The sequence below is a fragment of the Mustela lutreola genome, chromosome 2 (assembly GCF_030435805.1).
Source record: "Mustela lutreola isolate mMusLut2 chromosome 2, mMusLut2.pri, whole genome shotgun sequence".
Taxonomy (NCBI): Eukaryota; Metazoa; Chordata; class Mammalia; order Carnivora; family Mustelidae; genus Mustela; species Mustela lutreola.
In genome coordinates this window covers 88,863,835-88,883,792 of record NC_081291.1, presented here as the reverse complement: position 1 = coordinate 88,883,792, position 19,958 = coordinate 88,863,835, and the positions used below count along the sequence as shown (strand labels likewise).

The 19,958-nt window shown below is 38.5% G+C and overlaps 1 protein-coding gene across 6 annotated transcripts in view; it reads right to left on the bottom strand.

Moving 5' to 3' along the window:
• Nucleotides 1–19,958, bottom strand: part of SATB1 (SATB homeobox 1) — a 99,646-nt gene that overhangs the window by 11,888 nt on the left and 67,800 nt on the right. The gene's annotated exons all lie outside the window — the stretch shown is intronic.

The window sequence follows — 19,958 nt, the reverse complement described above, 5'->3', positions numbered from 1 at the left end:
GAACACAAGCAGGGGCAGTGGGAGAGGGAGAAGCAGGCTTCCCGCTGAGAAAGGAGCCTGATGTGGGACTTAATCCCAGGACCCTAGGATCAGGACCTGAGCAGAAGGCAGACGCTTAATGACTGAGCCACTCAGGTGCCCTAGTAAATAATTTCTATTATGCAATTTTGCTTAAAATTGAAGCAAGTAAAAGAATGAAAGTGGTTTTTATGTACTTCTCTTTTCTACCTTCTCAAAGCCACTGGCTTTATGGCACACATAAATACAGTGTTCCTATTTATTTATAAATAAAGTGTTCCTTTTGCTACAGATTGTTTGATCCATATTAAGATTATCAGATGACAATCTGGCCAGAGTGATATAAAGTTCTCACTTAAAAAAAAAAGGTTGTTGAGAAGGAGATCTTACAGTTTAAAGAATATTTTCAGGAGGGAGAATCTGAGCAGGGAGAAAGAAGGAATGAAGAGAAAAGCATGAAACTGTAGATAATATATTAAAGTAGCAAGAAAATAATCTTGTAGTTTGAAACAGAATTTTTCCAAAGAAAGGCTGCCTTTTCCTTTAAAGATATTAGATTTGGAAAACATCTAACCTAAATGTTTAATTTTTCTTATACTTCATAAACTAACCTGCTTCCAAGATAGTTTCTTCAAAGCTTAAATGAAACAAACAAAAATCTGGCTTATATGCCTGATGCTTGAATATGGGCTTGGAAAAAGAATTTTTTGTTTTTCCCCTCAACTAAGATATATTTTTGACATATAAGTTTCAGTGATATGATTTGGCTCCTGTTTAACATTTATACACATTTTATAACATTATATACATAACATTTATAACATTTATACACATTTTCTAAGATATTTAAATTAATATCATTTTTTTTTTTAAAGATTTATCCATTTCTTTAGAGAGAGAGAGAAAGCACATGTGCATGAGCAGTACGGTAGGGGCAGAGGAAGAGAGAGAATCTCAATCAGTCTCCAGCTGAGCACAGAGCTTGATGGAGGACTCAATCCCACAACCCTGAGATTATGACCGAAGACAAAACTAAGAGTTGGATACTTAACCGACAGAGCCACCCAGGCACCCCAGTATCTTACTTAAGTTTTTATTCCCTTCTCGTTCTCCATAGTTAGTGTCATTAAAAAGCAGAAAACTGAAGGGAGGAAAAAACCAGAAAACTCAGTACTCCCAAGGTTCATCAATTTTAGCCTTGTTTCTATCATAAAGAATCATTGGCCCCTTTCCACCTGATCACCCATGCCTTGTTAGTCTGGGACCCTTCTTCCTTGAATTATGCTCTTAGACACCACACACTCTTTTTAATTACTTCCAATGGACAATTATTTCAATTTCTGACAAAGAAGCTTTTAAGTAATCATTCCTTTTCTTAACTTAGGGGAAAAAGTACACCAATGTTGGTGGAGAATGAGAATAAGTGCTACCACACAGAGTTGTGATGCCTTCAAGAAGCAAATAAATATGATGTCTAATTTAGCCTATGGACCTTCCTGACAGATAAATTACAAGTGTAACTAAGTTTTCTGGAACCTTCCTAGCCACTCTGAGATGCCCTTGGAAAAGACAGGCTGGGATGAAAGTCACTGGTCTGGTGTTCTGCTTTCAAATTGCCAAAGTTATCTTACTGCCCAAAATGACCTTCAAAGACTTCCCATTTTAGAGAAAATGCTCACAAGTCCCTAGAAGAAACACTCCCCAGAGCTACCTTGATGGCTGCTCCCAATCACATTCAAGTCCTAATTCATTGGAGTATTTATTACGTGTTACCCAGCATTTCCCCACACTCTATTTTTCATTCTTCGTACTAACAGGAAAGCCCTTTCTCCTTTTTCCTGCCCACCCAAATACGAACTCTCCTTCAAGTCATGCTCTAGCACCTCAGGATACTGATAAAGGGTTATATCCCCTATAGGCATTTATGTATGTAAACTTGAGCAAACTACCGTTTTGAGTCTCAGATCCTCCTCTACAAAGAACAGACAATAATAGTAGTAATCTTGCAGGACTGTGGCTGGTTCAAATGAAATAGAAAACATTCAGCCCCATGCCTGGTCCCTGAATAACGACAAAAAGGTCTGATGACTTAACTGAAAGTACTTGCCTAAAATTGCTCACAGTATACTTGGGAAGCATTCAAAAATAACACCAGTGCAACGGAGTGCGTGATAAAGGTCAATGATGGACGAACATCAAGTGGGATCCAAGTGGTGAGAAGAAGAGATGGGCTGAGTAGTCAAGGAAGTCTTTACTGATAAAAAGTGATACTGGCATGGCCTTTAAAAGTGGGCAATATTTAAAATGAGGTGGATAATGAAAAAAAGAGGGAGATGAATTAGTGGTGTGCCAGGAAAAAATAGGTAGACCAGTTGCTTTTTGAAATATGTCCCCCATTCTCTTATTATAGCTCTTTACCTTACTGAACTTTCCTGAGAATACTTAATTCCTGTGACCTCATCTCCTGAATGTACTGTACTTCCAAGACCAACCTGTTAAGAAAGCCTGGGTTTTAATTTGAATTCTTATTCTACTACTTACTATAGCCCAGGTCAAGTTACTGAAATTCTCTAGACCTTAATTTTCTCCTCTATAAAATGGGGATGACTTTACTACGGTTCATAGGGTGTGTGAGAATTAAATGAGACAATTCATGCAAGGGGATTGGCACACAGTAACAGCATGATGAATGTCATCACTATTTTTATTATTGTTTTCATTATCATGAAGATAATCCAAAGGAATTTGACTATCTAGGGAATTAATGAAAACAAGTCAGTTATCATATCCTAACCTGAACCCACCATCTTCCTCCTACAAACTAGGTTCTCCTCCGATGTAGTTTAACTCAATTAATAGCATCACCACCCACCCAGTCACCTGGGCTGAAAGGCTGTTATTTGAAGTATAAATTGGTATAATCTTACTGAAAGGCAATGGTGGAAATGTTTGAATGTAGAAATGTCTAGTAATCACCTTTAAAACACAAAAGCTTTTTTTGATCCAGTAATTCTACTTTTGAGAACTGATCCTAAATAAATGATAAAGATGTATACAATTATTTAACTCTAATAATGTTCATGTTAGCATTAATTGTGATAGCAAAAGGAGATTCTAACTTAAATATATCTCAATAGGGAATTAAAAGGTATGTACAGCATCTAAATACATGTAAGACATATATATGTACAGACATATATGTATGTATACGTACATACTCATGTGTATTAAGAACATATATCGGGCTATCTTTAGTTAATTGGGATTATGGGTATTTCTTATGTTCTTTATGCTTGCATTTTTTTTGTTTCTTCTATAATAGCTATATGTTTTTAATTTAAAAAAATAGCAAATAGCTTCAATTAAAACTGATTTTTCGGGGCACCTGGGTGGCTCAGCCGTTAAGGGTCTGCCTTTGGCTCAGGTCATGATGCCAGGGTCCTGGGATCGAGCCCCACATTGGGCTCCCTGCTCCGCAGGAAGCCTGCTTCTCCCTCTCCCACTTCCCCTGCTTGTGTTCCCTCTTGTGCTGTGCCTCTTTCTGTCAAATAAATGAATAAAATCTTTAAAAAATATATAAAAAAAAATAAAAACCTGATTTTTCTTGTCTCTTTGCTTTATAAGAGAACAACCATGAATTCCTACCAATTCTACTCCTTCAGAAGGTTTCTTGAATTGGTTCCTTATTTTTCATTCCTACTGCTCTGCTTCAGGCCCTCAGCATTTCTTCCATGAACTAACGGTGATGGGTTTACTAACCTAGGATACCACCATCTTCGCTGAAATACATTTATCATAAACACAGGACCACACAAATCTCCCTCTGAATGGCGTCCTCTTCACTTTCCTTTACCCAAAGGGCCTGACAGGCCCTGAGGCTCACACTTCAATGAGTAAGTGCAAAAATGAAACAGAAGATTCCCTGTAACACTAAAGTGGCAGTAAGTTCTGGGAGAGAGAAAGGTATAAGGCCGCACAATCTGGACTCCTTAATTAGGGAGAAGAAGCTGTATACGTCTCTGTTATTCCCAAGGATATCAAGTATTGTAGCAAAGTCCAACAATTTGCATTTATGATGATGTTGCATTTCAAAAAGTAAGATTCAAACTGAGCTCAGCTTACTAGGTTTAAGGAGGTGGAGAAGCACTATTAAAGTCTTCTGTCAAAAGCAAACACATCTGATTATTTAAAGAAGCTTAATGGGAAACTTCATGTCTCTCAAACCCCTCAATCCAAATAAATATGCGCTTATATGGCAATGTTATGAAGCCAGTCTCTTACGTGTTGCCTCCTAAAGTCACTATTAAAATTTTACAGTATTTTTCTATTCAAAATTATGAAGATCATGAAAAAAATGTTGCTAAATCTCCACATATGCCATGTGCAAAAGAAAAAAAAAATAACAATTTGAACTTATGACATGAATCATTTTTAGGTGACGATTTACCTGATACAGTGGTTTGTTTGCTTACAGAAATAACTTACACAGGTTATTTTAATAAATATTTCTGTCAATGTATTTTTAGCTGATTTATATGAAACTTTTCAACACTAGCAGATATCTTCTAGAATGAGCTATACGTCCCATCGTGCATATTTAGGGGCTGGGAATTAAAAATTTAAATCTTCCCTCTATGATATCCTAGGAAAGATAACAAAGAATTTTTAAAACCAGGGGAAGGCAAATTGGGATTGTAAAAGTTATGGGACTCCTATCCTAAGAGGAACAATTAAGCGGGCAGGGTCATTATGAGCTCCTGAACTGCTTATGATTTTGCTGATAAAGTAATACCCATTTTGTGGCCAAAACCCACATCATTTTAACCATTATGCAAACCTACTAATCAGAGGTTGGCCTAATTGAGGGACTCAAATCTTGTGATTCACAAGGACACTTCAAAAAAAGAAAGCATAAATATTTCTAGAAGCATCATGTGGATCCCAGTGACAATGGCTGGGTTATAATTACCAATCAAGGGGGAGAAAAGAGGCTCGGCTCTCGGCACAGGCCACGTCAGTCACTCCTCATGACTACTGATCCTGTTTTATACCTGGGGAAGGCAGGTTCCGAGAGGGCCCCGGGGGAAGACGACAGGAGTCTGACCCTACTCTTGCCTTCTGAGCACAGAGCCAACCCCCAGCCCCCCCAAATTCCCATCCGGACTCCCTTCGGAATGAGCTGAGTTTTGTGAGGGAAAATTTGAGACCAGATGAAATGTGCTTCTGCATCATTTCATCCTTCTACAAATAGTTATTAAGTGCCATCTCTGTGCCACCTACTATACAGGCTAAGAGGAAATGTGGAGACAGATATAACAGGGAGTCATTTCCACCAGCAATTGCAGTACGATGAGGGAAGAACAGCTTACACTTCAGATGGAGCTGATATTACAGGTGAGGCTCTCCTGACACAAAGTCTCGAGCCTAAGGGCAAAGGCTCCTCTGTCACAAAGTGCTGCACTGCATGTGGCATCAGAATGTTGGAGAAAAGGCTGCTGATAAGGTTTCTGGTTTTGCTGTTGTTTTAAATGTCACTGCAAGGACTCTAACCCCTGCTTACATGCTCTGAAGTGAAGGGCATTTGAAAAAGAAGCATACTATAAGGTAATAAATAACAAGCATTTCCCTGGTAAATTCAAGAATTGTTCAGCTAATGTACTAGAAAAAATATGTAGTTCCCCCCCTCACATATAATTTATCTAATGATTGATCTCATTTCTTTTGTGCCATCGACCCTTCTGGCAAGCTGGTAAAAGCCCACAGATGATGCCTTTCTAGAACAATGTTTTTATATGCCTGAAATAAAATACATAAGATGATGAAGAAAACCAATTATGCTGAAATACCGTTATCAAAACTTTGTGATATAGTAATATAAATCCCTCTTTATTAACACACTAAATAACGAGCTCTAACAACAGATCTGATAACTACTGTAATTTTATAGTGATGAGCAAAGATAATATTTTGAGATATCTGCAATAACTTAATGTGATGTGAAAATATTTGTGATTTTTACTGGTGACAAATTTATACCTATTGTTAATACTACTATGTTCTAGTGCCCATACTGGTAATTGAATAATATGTCAAAATTCAGTAACATGTTAATGAAAATAAAGATTTCTTTTTCTATCCAAGCTCATGGACCTCTTGGGGGAAGGTGGGCCACAGGTTAAGAACTCCTACCACCCCATATGCATGTGTGTGTGTATATATACACACATATAATTCAAATATTTTTCTAGAACTGTCTTATATCAGCTCCAAGTAGTTTAGAAAACTTTGGTATTTATGGTCATGGAACAGATATCCTGGGGTTTTTTTGGTTTGGTTGGTTTTTGGATTTTTGGGTTTGTTTTTTTTTTTGTTTTTTTTTTTGCCACTAAAGGACCATGCCTTTTAGACAAGGATTGGAGGAAAATAGTCACTAGTACAATGGTTCACAGATGGTGTCCTGAAACCAGGTTTCCATCACGGAATCTCAACAGTGCCATGGCTGATGAGAATACACACCCTTACCCAATCTCAAGTCGACCAAAATGGGGGAAGACTTTTTTTTTTTTTTTTAAGGATTTTATTTATTTATTTGACAGACCAAGATCACAAGCAGGCAGAGAGGCAGGCAGAGAGAGAGGGAGGAAAGTAGGCTCCCTGCCAAGCATAGAGCCCAATGTGGGGCTCAATCCCAGGACCAGATCAGGATCAGATCATGATCTGAGCCAAAGGCAGAGGCTTAACCCACTGAGCCACCCAGGAGCCCCTGGGGGAAGACTTTGATTCGATTTATTTATTTCAGTGCTGGAGGAGATTTTATTCATAAAATAATAGTTTGACAGCCTCAGCATTTTTGAGTAACAATTGTACTAGTACATATAGACATCCTGTTCTTCCCTGGTCCTATTACAAACTCAGAAAATGGGTTTACAACCGTGAATAAAGCAACCATATTCTAATTTAGTTAATTTCATACCATCCAAATAATTGTAAAGGTAAACAAGATTAGCAGATTATCCTTTAAGAAATTCTATCTGTCGGAAGAGGAACACTAAAAAGGCTTTCCAAAGACACCTGGGTTTCCCAAACAGTAGGGGAAAAGGTAGCAGAACAGACAGAGAATGGCAGCAGGGAGAGAAATAGAACAGTGACCTGGGCATGCCATGGGGTGTGCAGAACTATGCAAAGGTTAGGAAACCAGAGGTAAACACCTCAGCACCGCTTTTCAAAGAACAAATGGCTTTAAAGTACTTGCTTTTAAGATTTGAGGACAGGGCAGAAGGAGTCTAGACAAGTAGAGGGTTAAAGAAAGACAAAAAGTGAATTGGAAAGATGGTTCGGGGGGCAGGCATAGGTAGAAAATAACTCCCACACAGCCATCTCCCCACCATATATTATATGTAGTACAATGCTGAATTTACCCAGAAATATAATGCAACTTTCTGTCTAGAAATTAAGCTTGATGGATAAGGCTTTAGTCCTTATGGTTATCCAGGGTCCAAGTTATTTAGTCTCTTTAATCAAAATACTAAAATAAAATCATTACCCATTAGGCTATTACCCTTCCCCCCAATCTCCAAACACACAAGCAAAAATTAATTGCAAGCCAGGAAGAAAGAAGGCAATTTAGACAGTAACAGCTTGGCATGGACTGAACTGGATTTCCTAATAGCATTTGTCTGTTTGTGAATGTATATTTTATTTACAGCCTTCACTTCCTTGACCTTATTGAAAGTAATTTATTTTTAGCTAATCTGCATTTCATTTAAACCACCAAATACTCCATCAATGAACCAGCCAAGCACCCATAACAACTAGCACTCGTGTTGGTACCATTAGTAAATGGGTATAAACAGTTAAAGGAGACATTTGGGAATGGGCAGTCCTCGGCAGCTATTAAATGCTACAGGTACCAATTTATGAACTTGTAAATATGGGCTTCAAGATATTCCTTCAACTGGGCTGTCATTCCCTGCCCTGTTTTTATTTCACTAACCTCTTCCAAACCTGGGATTTCTCATGCGCCGAGAGTATTTCTTTCCTCTTTAATGCGTTACCCTTCCCAGGACTTACACCAGTCCAAAAATAGTGAAATGTTAAAGGTAGAATTTCAGGTATCAGTTAAAAAACAAGCAAGCCAGAAAAAAAACATGTTTCTCCAGCAACCCTTCAAAACAGTCACACTGTTTTGTGGCAAACACGGCCCTGCCGCGTGTTAAGCCAAGCCCATTCCCCAACTGAACGGAGCTCCTCTCATCTCTATACTGTACTGGTTCTGCTAGGTCCTTGATGAGAGAGGTCATCCAGGTGTGTAATCACCAGTCTCAGACGAGTTAAAACAACCTTCAGCCCATTTCACACTACATAACTTAAGTTCATACACTGGCTCCCAAGCAATCCATTCTCCCCACTATACCCCACCTATGAAGGCTTTTTGGCTACAGACCCCAAAATAGCACTTTGTCCAAACTCCCCAAACTAAGCCCTTTCATCATTCAAAACTTTTCCTCCTCTGTGACTCATTTTCAGACTAACACACCTGTCGGCAGTCCCTTCAATCAAAATAGCATCCTTTTTCACACTTGTGCACCTGTCTCAGCAACAAACTCACAGAACCTGGAACTGAAAGAGACAACAGACATAACTGACCCAACCTATTCTACCTTCCTGACAGAGAGGTTCCGGGCCTGAGAGGTTAAATGACTTGCCTGGGGCCACATGGCATGATAGCAGGGGAACCTGGGATCACCACTCCTTGCAATCCTCAATGCTTCCCCTGAGAGATGAAGTTTATGTCCAAGTTGTTATATAAACCATTTATGAGTCTGTCAATTAGCTCCCATTACCCTATTTCTATCTGACACAGACATTTAGGAACATGTCCTCCCATTCCTGTCAGCTTGGGAATACAAAGGTGAGCTACGCTGTACATGATACTGATGACTTCAACAATGAAAAAGGCAAACAGTGGGTCCCAAAGAAAATGGCAAATAGCCAATTCTCCTTCCTCTACATTTTCACGAGGATCCAAGAACACTCCAGAAGAACAATCGTACAGTGCTAAGGAAAGTGGACTGAGTTGGGCGGGATAAAGTTTTCTGAACTACTTTCTACTGAATCTTCAACTATGATTTGTTACCAGATACATGAAAACTGTCCTTCTATTAGACAGGGATAGAGTGGGGTCCATAAAGAAAATTACAATCTTTTTTGTTTTTGGAACAATGGGGTTCTTGTAGTCTAATTACATTTAATGAAAAGACATGCTCTTCCCTCATACTCAAAATATTGACTATTCTCAAATTCTGTACATACCACAGCAATCCCTAAGCAGTAACTCTTTTTTCCCCCCTCTCCTTCCTATTCTCTTTGTATCAACAGGTGTGATGGGAACAAAGAAATTCTAACATGCAAAAACAAAAGTTTGCAAACATGGAAAACTAGTGGATGATTTCTCAGAATGTTAATGAAATCTTTCACTTGCTAAGGAGTAAGTTCAGTTTCCTTTCTGTGGTGAGCTCTACCAATGACTGCAAGATGTGATTCAATTTGCAAGCTGGCTTATCCCTAACATATCTTGAAGTAGCTGTGCAAAAACTTTAGGGGTCATTAAAGCAAAGGCAGTACCAATGAGATCGTAAGGAATAGGTTTGTTTTGGTTTTTGATTTTCATATTTTTAACCTCCACTTTTCTTACTTCCTGGACTCATTCCCATACAGCTATGCTATGTACATCAAACCTCTTCTTGGGAATCCTAAAACAAAAGTGACTGAAACAGCAGTGGGTTGAGCTAATGATTAGTGACTGGTGCCTTCACCTTTGTGTTAAGAAGGATTCTGAGGGGACATCTGTATTCAACAGGAAATAGTGTTGTAACAGATCACTGCAGTGGGGATTGAATCAAATCTTCCACAATATCTGCATCTTGCACTATGACTACAAAGGCAGATGAAGAATGTGAGAAGCGACTGACCTAATAATTTGGTATTAACTGTGTGAATGGCTTAGCATCTGATATGGGAGAAGGGTTCTAATTAAAAGGCAAACTTTTTTTTTTTTTTTCCTTTAAAGGAAGAAAGAAAGAAAACATGAAGAGGCAGAAAAATGTTAAATTTCAAATTTAGAAGATATCATGCAGCAAACTCAACACACACAGAAAATAGCCAGGGTAAGGGGAAAGAAACTTCTGGTGAAAAACTTAGGAAGTGAAGTTTTGTTGGTTTATTTAATGTAAACAAATAACTAAGGAAGGAGGAAAATGAATAAAGTAAGGGAACAGGGTAAAAAACCAAGTAGTCCACGGGAAATGGCACCTCTTATCAGATAACAGGAATCACCACAGAATCCTAGAAAGCTTCTGAGAGAGGTTCATAACTTAAGTAGTAAAACAAAACTAAAGATAAAAGAGAAGGAGTGTATTTTATTTGGCATTAAAAGACATTTAACTAGGCTATAGCTGTGGCTTTAGTTTTCTACCAGCCTATTTGCCTTCTTATGGCTCCAATACTTTAATTTTTTTATGGCTGAATTCTTCCGAGACTGGTGATAACTCTGGCCTTATATGGTAACCCACTGAGCCTATACTTTCTGCCAAAATTATCTCCAAAATTTCTATGGAAACAGAATTCATTGGTTTTGAACTCTACCTTTCAGACTGATTCTGCATATCAACAAACATCTCTTAAGAAATACATTTCCTGATTGGGTCCATTTTGTTTTTTGAATTGTCTGGGATAGGACCATAAAGCCTAAACTAACAACTTTCCATTTTAAAAAAAGAGGGAGACTGACCTTTAAAAAACTATACATGCCCAACAGTAAAATACTCTTTCAGACTCAATTTCAAATAAAAGGCTTAGCACTGAAAAAAAATACAAAGGGATAGACCAGAGGGATATCATCTCTCCCGTCCAAAAGAAATCTTAGAGAAAATAATAGAAAAGTCTAACAGAGACTCTTTCTCTCATTTGAGTTTTGGTGAAAGTGGAAAAAAATGGGATTTGATAAGGATTTTGATAAAAGAACCTGGAAAAGACTAGGCAACATTTCCATTTTTTTTTTATAGACACTTAAACTTCTTTTCATTACATTTTATTTTTATTTAAGCACATCTTCAACACACACACATACATACCCCAACTCTTAAAAAAAAAGGGCCTGAAATTTTAGTTACACCACATGTGGTTTTCATTTGTGAAAAATGAACAAGCTGTTTGTGGTTAAACTGTCTAATCGCCTGTTATCAATCTAGCGCTGCATTCAAGATTTACAGGATACATCAGCTTCTGTGCCACATTAGCTGTAAAGGGGGGGGGAGAAAAAGGAGGAGGAGAGAGTTTATCCTGAGGAATAATATTTCCAATGCAGCCACACTCGCACTACATCTGGTTGTGCTGGTAGCGGCAGTTAAATTGAAATATTTCACAGCGTGTGTCAGAAACATGCAGAATGGTAATTATGACAGATCTGATTAAGCCGGAGTGCCACAAGCTCCCTGGCCAGCGCCGGTTGTGCAGGTGTGACCTTGTGCGTGCCTGCGTGTGTAAATAAAATTAATTACAAGCGAGAGGGTGAAGGCTTCAGTGACATCACAAAGCGGAGAAACTCCCAAGGGGGAGACCTAATGGAATATTTTCCCTCAGTCTAATAATACAGTTCATATTGACTTGAGGTAATTAGTGGGATCATTAAAGCAGTTTTCCCGGCGTATTTGGCTGCCTGATCAGATTAGTGAAAATGTTCTTCAGAACAAGCCCTGTGTGGTCTGCCAGAGAGGAGGAAATAAAAAGCAACAAAGCATATTTTGGAATGATAAGCAGCGCTGGACTTTTACTCCAGCAAAAAAGCTCTACTTCCCTCTGGAGCCTACAGATCTAAATGTCCTGTCCATTTTAATTCTTCTGTTCAACTTGGGTATTCTGGTACACATTCGGGGCTATTTCTTTCGTTTCCCCTTCCTCTCCCTCAGATCAGACTGCTTCATCACCAGGAGCCATCCCAACTCCCAAAAAATTTCTTTTAAACAAGGCAATTTTAAAATCGGGAAAAGTATCGTAAATGACTGCTTTATTGCTAACTGATGAAATGGGGCAACTGGGAGAGTCAAAAATCAGGGGAAGGAAGGCCACTTAAAATTCACCTGCTAAACAAAAGACTCCTCTCTTACGTAACACAGAACCGAGATTTAAATGTTTATTTGCATTTGGATCTCAAAATGGGTGCTGCGCGGGCCAAAGTTGGGGCAAACATTCTTCCAGTTGAGCAGAACACAGAGCCCTCATCAAGAAAAGGGCCATTTGTTTGAAAATACTCTATTGAGCATGCTCTACCTTGCCACCGGAATATGCCAAGCGCTGTCACAGATGGCAGGCTCTGACAGTTCCCATCCGTAGCGCCGATACTCGACAGTTCAGCACAAGATCAGTGACATTCTGTCTCATTAGAACCACGCTAATTATCACAGCTAGTTTCAGGGGAAACCATGTGTTGCAATGGTCAATTTGAAGGAGTCTGTGCATCAACAAACTGGTAATAAGGATCAGACACCTTATTATATGACAGCATGCTGCCTATGATCTGATTTACGGAATCAGAGGCACTGAGGCGGCCGAGGAGGCTGGCAGTTTATGAAACAGTGTGTTTAAACCCAATTCCTGAAGCATACTGGTTGAAAAGGGAATTGTTAAAAAAAAAAAAATGCACAAAGGCAACTGGAGTTGTTGAATCAAGTAATCAAAGGAGAATAGATTCTCTATTCACATACACCAGAAGTAGATTAAGACAGAAAAAAAGACAACTTCATCAATTTAGCAATTGTATGGCAACACCACAAGAGGATGGAACTTGTGTTTTTTACAAGATATTTCATGATAAGTTACAGGAGGGCTGTATTTCTACTAATCTCTAAGACATATACATTTGTTTTTATAGGAGTGGTCCAAGACATTGTTGTATTTTGTCAACAGAACGGCACGGGTAAAAGCAACTACACTTCTAAAAATGAATCCTCTCAAAGGTTACTTTTTAAGAGGCTAAAGGTATTCTTGCAGAGCAGGAAAAAAAAAATCTACCTGAGATTCGTATTAGCAACAGAACTTCTTCCATCCTTCTCTTAGCACCTTTCACTGATGTGAAATTTTAATGGTGCAGTTTCTTCCAGAGCTATTTTTCTATTGTCATTTTGCATAAATGCATTTTCATAGTTCATTCATTTCACAGGGCCTTTATTTTCATTTCCCATATGAGGAAAAAAGGAGATAAAGCTACAATAAAACCTACCTTTACTACCCAAAACATAAAAGACAACTGTGGGGACTTCTGAGAAAACACTTTTCCTTTCAACTTGGTAGTTTGTTGAAGGATTCTGTTAGTGCTACAGTTCCGTGCTAAGTCTAGGCGAGTTACATTCCGTTGGAGGACTGACTGCTATTAAGAGTTAAACCCCATGGGCTTGTTCTCTTCCCTGCTCCCATTCTGTGGATGCCTGAGCCTGTCCTGAAGAACTCACTCATCACCTGTCAAAACTGATCATATCATGGAAGAGCTTCCAAAAAGAGGAATTCCCACAAAATATTCTTCGTCTACACTTTTCAACTTTATCCTAACCTTTTAAGACAAAAGGTGGCTTCAGATTAAAGCCAGTTCTACAGATGCATAACCAGTATACTCAAGCTTTAGAAGGTGGATGCTCAAATACTTTTAAAGTGGGCCACTCTGGTGGTAACCTTCCTTGGACGTCCCCATACGATGACCCTCTTTCAAGAGCTGGCCCAATATTTGCAAACTGATTCTTTTCAAATACTGTCTAAAATTTTCTTGTGACGTTTTCTCAAGATGGAGAAAATGGGCTTAATGAATTATGACTGTATTTGTAACAGTTAACTTATTAAGTGTGTCAGTGGAGAAAATGTATTTCTATAAGGGAATTAATTTTAAATTTAAGGCAAAAGAGTAAAGATTTTAAATGATTTGTACATGGCAATAAGGTAACTGAAAACCTTCTGTCCAACTTTTTAAAAATGTATAGAAAGAAAAACATCCCCTTACATGATTTTCTAGCTAAAAATATAATGAGCAAGTAAGTGTTCTACTTAATAATTCTGGGCCTCCTTGATCATACCCTAGATTTATAAAGCATAGGCTTATCTTTAAAATGTAGACAGGCTGATATTCAGATCCCCAAATTCAACTAGCCCTTAAAATACTGTGTAATGATTGTGTACCTTTTAAACTGTTATAGTAGGTCAATATTTGTATATTTAAAACCATTGACTTCAACAGTCCTGTTCAGCCACCAACTAGAAATACAAAGATAGGTCTGCATTTTAGAAAATTAAATCCAATATGGATTTCCAGTATTTGGACATAAGAGATTTTTTTAGGTGGTTACCAACACAGGCCACCCTAAACAGGAGATAGACAGAACTCCACATCCTTCTTATTCAAGAGGGCAGCACACAGTGGCCTCCCACGTGGGTGCTAAAGTGCAAATGGGCAGGTTACCCTGTGGCTCCACCTGGAGTTGTGGGGTTGTCTTGCTTCTCTCCTTGCTCTCCCCTCAAAGTACTTCTCAAGCCAATTCAGGGAAATCAAAGCTGTATCACCACAGAGTCAACTCTACCCAGTAAAAAAATTAATAATCATAATTATAATAAAATAAAATAAAGTACTAGATGGAATGTGTGTCAAGAGGCAGTTCTCTCCCCAGACCCTGCCTGAAGAACATTGGATTTGCCCAAGAGAAGGGGCAATGAGGACAGTATGTCAAGACTGTCCCAGAGACTCTCAGAAAAGGATGCGGCACCAGGAAAAACTGACGCCGTGACTCTCTCACAGCTGCAGGGGCCTCCTCTGTGTCTTCCATAGGAGGCTACGCAGGTGAAATCGTGTTGCAGCAAAGTCTGTCGCATGAACATTCCAAAAGAATGAATCAGCACAGAGCTTCCAAGTGTAGTTTCCCTGAAGTGTAATTTAATTCTAACCAAATAAAAGATGCCTTCACTAACATGCTGGAGTACAGAGTGCAACTATGGTTCTGTGATTTTTTCTTTTCCCCTGGGTTTTGTCATGATACATTCCTGTTCCCGGCAATGAAAATGACATTATTTTGGCCCATTTCTAGCCCCAGCGATCGGTGACATATCATCTTACTTGTATTTAAGACATTCTAATCACCAGCAAAGAGTTTCCAAACCCAAAAGCCAAAAAGATGCACCAAAGCTTCCTTCTGTCTTCTACCCCCTTCTCTTCTACCTCCACCCCACTAAAGGCTTTGAATCTCAATAACAAGAGTGTCTGAAAAGTGAATGGAAGAAAAGCAAGAGGCTTTAAATTATTTGCTCTTTTCCACTGGTTGTGCTACCTTTGCAGAGGCAAAGGCCACTTTCCTTTTTCTTTCTTTCTTTTTTTTTTAGGCACTAAAATCATACCTATCAAGTAACGAAGCAGTAGCAGTAGCAGTCAGAGTCCTAGAAGTCTATGGGACTGGTTGGGGTAGAGACTGCCAAAGATTATATTCAGTCATGTTCAGTCAAATAGAATTTTCATCATCTAGTCACTTTCCCTAAAAGAAATACCCGGTTCAATAAAGCACTCGAGAGAAATAATTTTCTAAACATCCGGGGCGATGCAGCGGCACGCCGTCAGAGCCCTGGACTCCCACGTTACCGTGTCTGCAAGCCCTACCTCTGCAGACATGAAAATCAATGTAACAGTTCCATGTACAAGGCGAGGCCTATGGCGCTGCTAATGTCCCCTTGCAGGACATACACCTTAAGTCTCAGAGCTCTCAGGAGGTTTGCTGTGGAATAAAATTAGATTCCAACATCTGCCACCATTAAGGAAAAAATTCCATTTCCATCTCCCACATGAAAACACTATAACCAATGAACAGTAACTGAACCTTGATACCATAATGGTTATTACCCAAATCAACTATTTTTTTTAAACAGTAAAATTAGCAAATTCTGCTCTCATAATTATTTGAATGTTATCAGACTAAATGTTTGATAAAATTCCAATATGATTCACTTGGAAAAACTGCTGGTTATTTGAATACCCAGAATATAAAGTGTATTCATTTGCAGCTATTCACATTATGTTTAAAGCATATCATTCTTTTAAAGTTTGCATTAGCCTGCTCTCCTACCCAAGCACAAAAAGTAGCCTACCTTCAGTCTTTACTTGCATATCTTATTCAGAGTTAAAAACAATCTCATTTCTATTACTCATCAAAGAGAAGACAGAATCTATGTAAAATGGTGGAATCCACAGAGTTGGTTTCTTTTACTGAAAATACTTGGTGCATTAGTCAGTACATAGCACGACTATGATGTGTCTGGTTTCATAACATTTTGGGACTGTTTGAAATTTTAAAAATGATTATGCGGGGGGTGCCTGGGTGGCTCAGTGGGTTAAGCCTCTGCCTTCGGCTCAGGTCATGATCCCAGGGTCCTGGGATGGAGCCCCACATCGGGCTCTCTGCTCAGCAGGGAGCCTGCCTCCTCCTCTCTCTGCCTGCCTCTCTGCCTACCTATGATCTCTGTCAAATAAATAAATAAAATCTTTAAAAAAAAATGATTATGCTGCCTGCCACTCAGGGTACCTATACCTCAAGCTTTACCTTTTAGTCTAAAATGAAAAGTATTTGAGATAAATACATAGATAATAAAGAAGTCACTCTGTGGAGGGGTCTGAGCCTCTCGCTGAGCACATCATAAGACGTTATCCCTTTGTGTAGAGTGCTGTATGATTTAAAAAGCTCTTCTGCATCTATTATAGCATATGATCTTCTCCCATGTTAAAAGAATCTTGGGCTCAAAAAGTTTAATAATTTCTCAATATTCTAACATCTACTCGGAGTCCTACTTGGAGTCCTCTACCATGTATCTTCCCTCAGTCCAACTGGACATGAGAAAGTCTGGATTCCTAGGACCCTATGCTGATAAGAACCTGTATTCCATGAAAATGTCAATGAAAAAAGGAAAGTTCCTGCCATATCCTTGATCAGTTAGTCCAATACCCCTAATTCCTCTCTTCCAGAGCAGGGTATCACTTCAGTCCTGAAGCTCCTAGAACCCTGAGGAAATACTAAAAGAGAAAGAAGAATCAAGAAATTGGGGTTGGCTCTACTACTTAACAGTCTGATGAAGAAAACAGGGCTAGCTCCAAAGTTTACTCTGAGAATTAAATATAGGTCATACATAACAAACAGTGGGGACTAGCACAAAGATGGCACTGGACAGTTAGCCAACTCAGAGGACCGGAAGCAAATGGAGTGAGACGGGCTGAGGTAAAAGTGATTCTAGCTCTCCCCTCTTCATACACCCTTCATTTTCAGGGACTTCTGCCTCACTCTGACAAGCTGTGGCACATACATCTCAAAAGTAAGTAACTCTTTTGGAAGTTAAAAATTTTGACCACAAAAGGGTCAGATTTGAATATTTTGTTTGTTTGTTTATTAGTTCTTCTGCTTCCTTCACAAAAATCATGGCAGAACAGAAGTTAAATAGTGACTATTTTCCCTCGTTAAGTCTGACTTCTCTCAGTGACATATATACTTTTTGGACCACTTATTTTTAAGTAATCATCAATCCTTCTACATATTTTCCTACCGAGGATAGTGTTGACACCTAAACTGAACGACAAAGGGAAAAGCACAAAAACCCTCTGTCAGGGAGTTAGAGGATATTAGTAGTTAGGAATAACTACCCGAAAGAATGAAAGTTACCAGTATGCTTGACCCCACCGCCAACCACCAGCTCCTTGGATTCTCTCTTAATCAGTAATTAGCTAACAGCTTTAGGGGTTCTGGGAAACATACCATCCTGGCAGAGACCTAGAAGCTGCCAGTCGACTGCCAAAACAGAAGCTTCATGGGAAGCTTTGGAGGACAGGGGTACAAACGGCAAGCATGTTTAAAAAATTCACCAGAACATCACTCACGTGACATTACTGGCCAATTGTTGCCACTGTCTAAACAGCTCCCAAATCAGTAAATCGGGCCAGGTGGGCAGATTTGGGGGTATCATTTACAAGAAAGAAAGAATGAAGGTAGCAAAGGGGATGCTAACTAAAAGGAGCTGTGCTATAGTCAGAAAGGAAATGGGGAGGCAGGAAATGTCACCGAATTAAGTGACAGAGGACAAGCAATTAAATGACAGTCACCAGAAAGTTTTCATATTTATTTTTGTTCATTTTAAGTCTGACCCTTATTATTGTAATAAGACACATCTAGTTTTTTGTTCATTTTAAGTCTGACCCTTATTATTGTAATAATACACGTCTAGTTTCTCTGTTTATCTATTTTCAGGATTTGGAGAAAGTGTTTGGCTCCATAATAATAAAGTCTGTTATTCTTGATAAATGTAATTGGACAGGTCAGAAAAGACGCAGGATCAGAAAGAAAGGCAAGATAATATACATTTGACGACGAGATCCTCATCATAATTAGACTAAAGAGTCAAAACAAGAATGTGCACGGTGGGTGGGTGAGGGGCAAAGTGAGAGCAGGACATTTCTCCTAATGCATAGTCTTGGCATGTAAATGAAGACATCTGAAGAAGCACACAGGTTTGAAGCGGCTCTAACATTCTATCATAATTAGAAACATTTCAAGAGCCCTGTAATTTCCAATCAAAATTACAGTAATTTCCGATATACAAGCCATGATTCATGACAGAATTTTACATTCCATGAGAGATTACGGTGGCCTGATGTATGACACGCTGAGTACAGCACTAACATAAACAATTCAGTTTAATGTTTAAACAGCACTTGATGTTTAGAATCTCACAATAAAAGAAACATATTATTGTAGAAATTATCACTTTGACAGTGATTGAAGGGTAGGCAGGCATGTGGCCTATAAAGCTATAATTTTTACAGTCCACAGCTTGAGTTTAATCATTTTTATATACCATTTCCAAGATATCCCTTAAGTATTTCATCTAGCATATAACTTAAATAAGAACAACCTTTTCTAAAGCAAAACCCCTATCAAGGACCACTACTAACACTGATAAAGAACAATTTTAGGAAGAGCTAAAAAAAAAATAAAGTATGATATAGTAAATGCTGCATATTGTAAACACTCTTAGAATTGTCTATTTTTATCAAAGAAGTTGATAGCAGCCGGGCTATTTTATAAAGGAGAGTTCATTAATAATCATTAATGATCGGGAAAATATATTTGTTTAAAATCGCAAGTTGTTAAAATCTCACCTCTAAATTCCCACCTTGATAATGTTTCCAAATATTGCTGTAAAGGGGAAGACAGTTTAGTACTCTTCCAGTCCTTTAAAAAGTATTCTTGGCTTTGAATGAGGGTTTATGAGCAATTATAAGTTTGCTCCTATAAACGACTCTGCTTTTGATGAGCATAAATCTTCAACATATAAAAATTTTTACTGATAAAGGACTGCCTTATCTCTCCTTTGTTAAGTTCTCATCTTATTGGTAGGAATTTGCAACTTTTCTAATTCAATTCTATTCATTTATAATTCATCAGATTTGGACAGGTTTTCTAGTTGTAATTCAGTTTGTATGGCTTATATATGGTATATCTATGAAAAAACTTAAGGTCCTTAATGGGCAAATATATGTGTGGTAGACGTGCTCGTTTGTGTACCTAATAGTTGTGGATGCCTGAGTTTGAACAGAAGAAACTATTATGTTTGTAGTCTTTTAGGATGGAAATCAAGGTCATCTGAGCAATAATAAAACAATAGCAATTCAAGTTACTTGTCCCAGTACAATAGACCACATTGAGAAACTGCCTCACATTATGATACTCTTCTGAAAACAACTATTAACTGACCCCGAGATTTCCTGAGAAATCCCTGGTCTGGAGAATGGGTGTTGGAGGAAACAACAAAACCACGTATCTACTGCCTGAATCTGAACAACACTTTGTTTCATCACAAAGCTCTGTCGAGAATCCTGG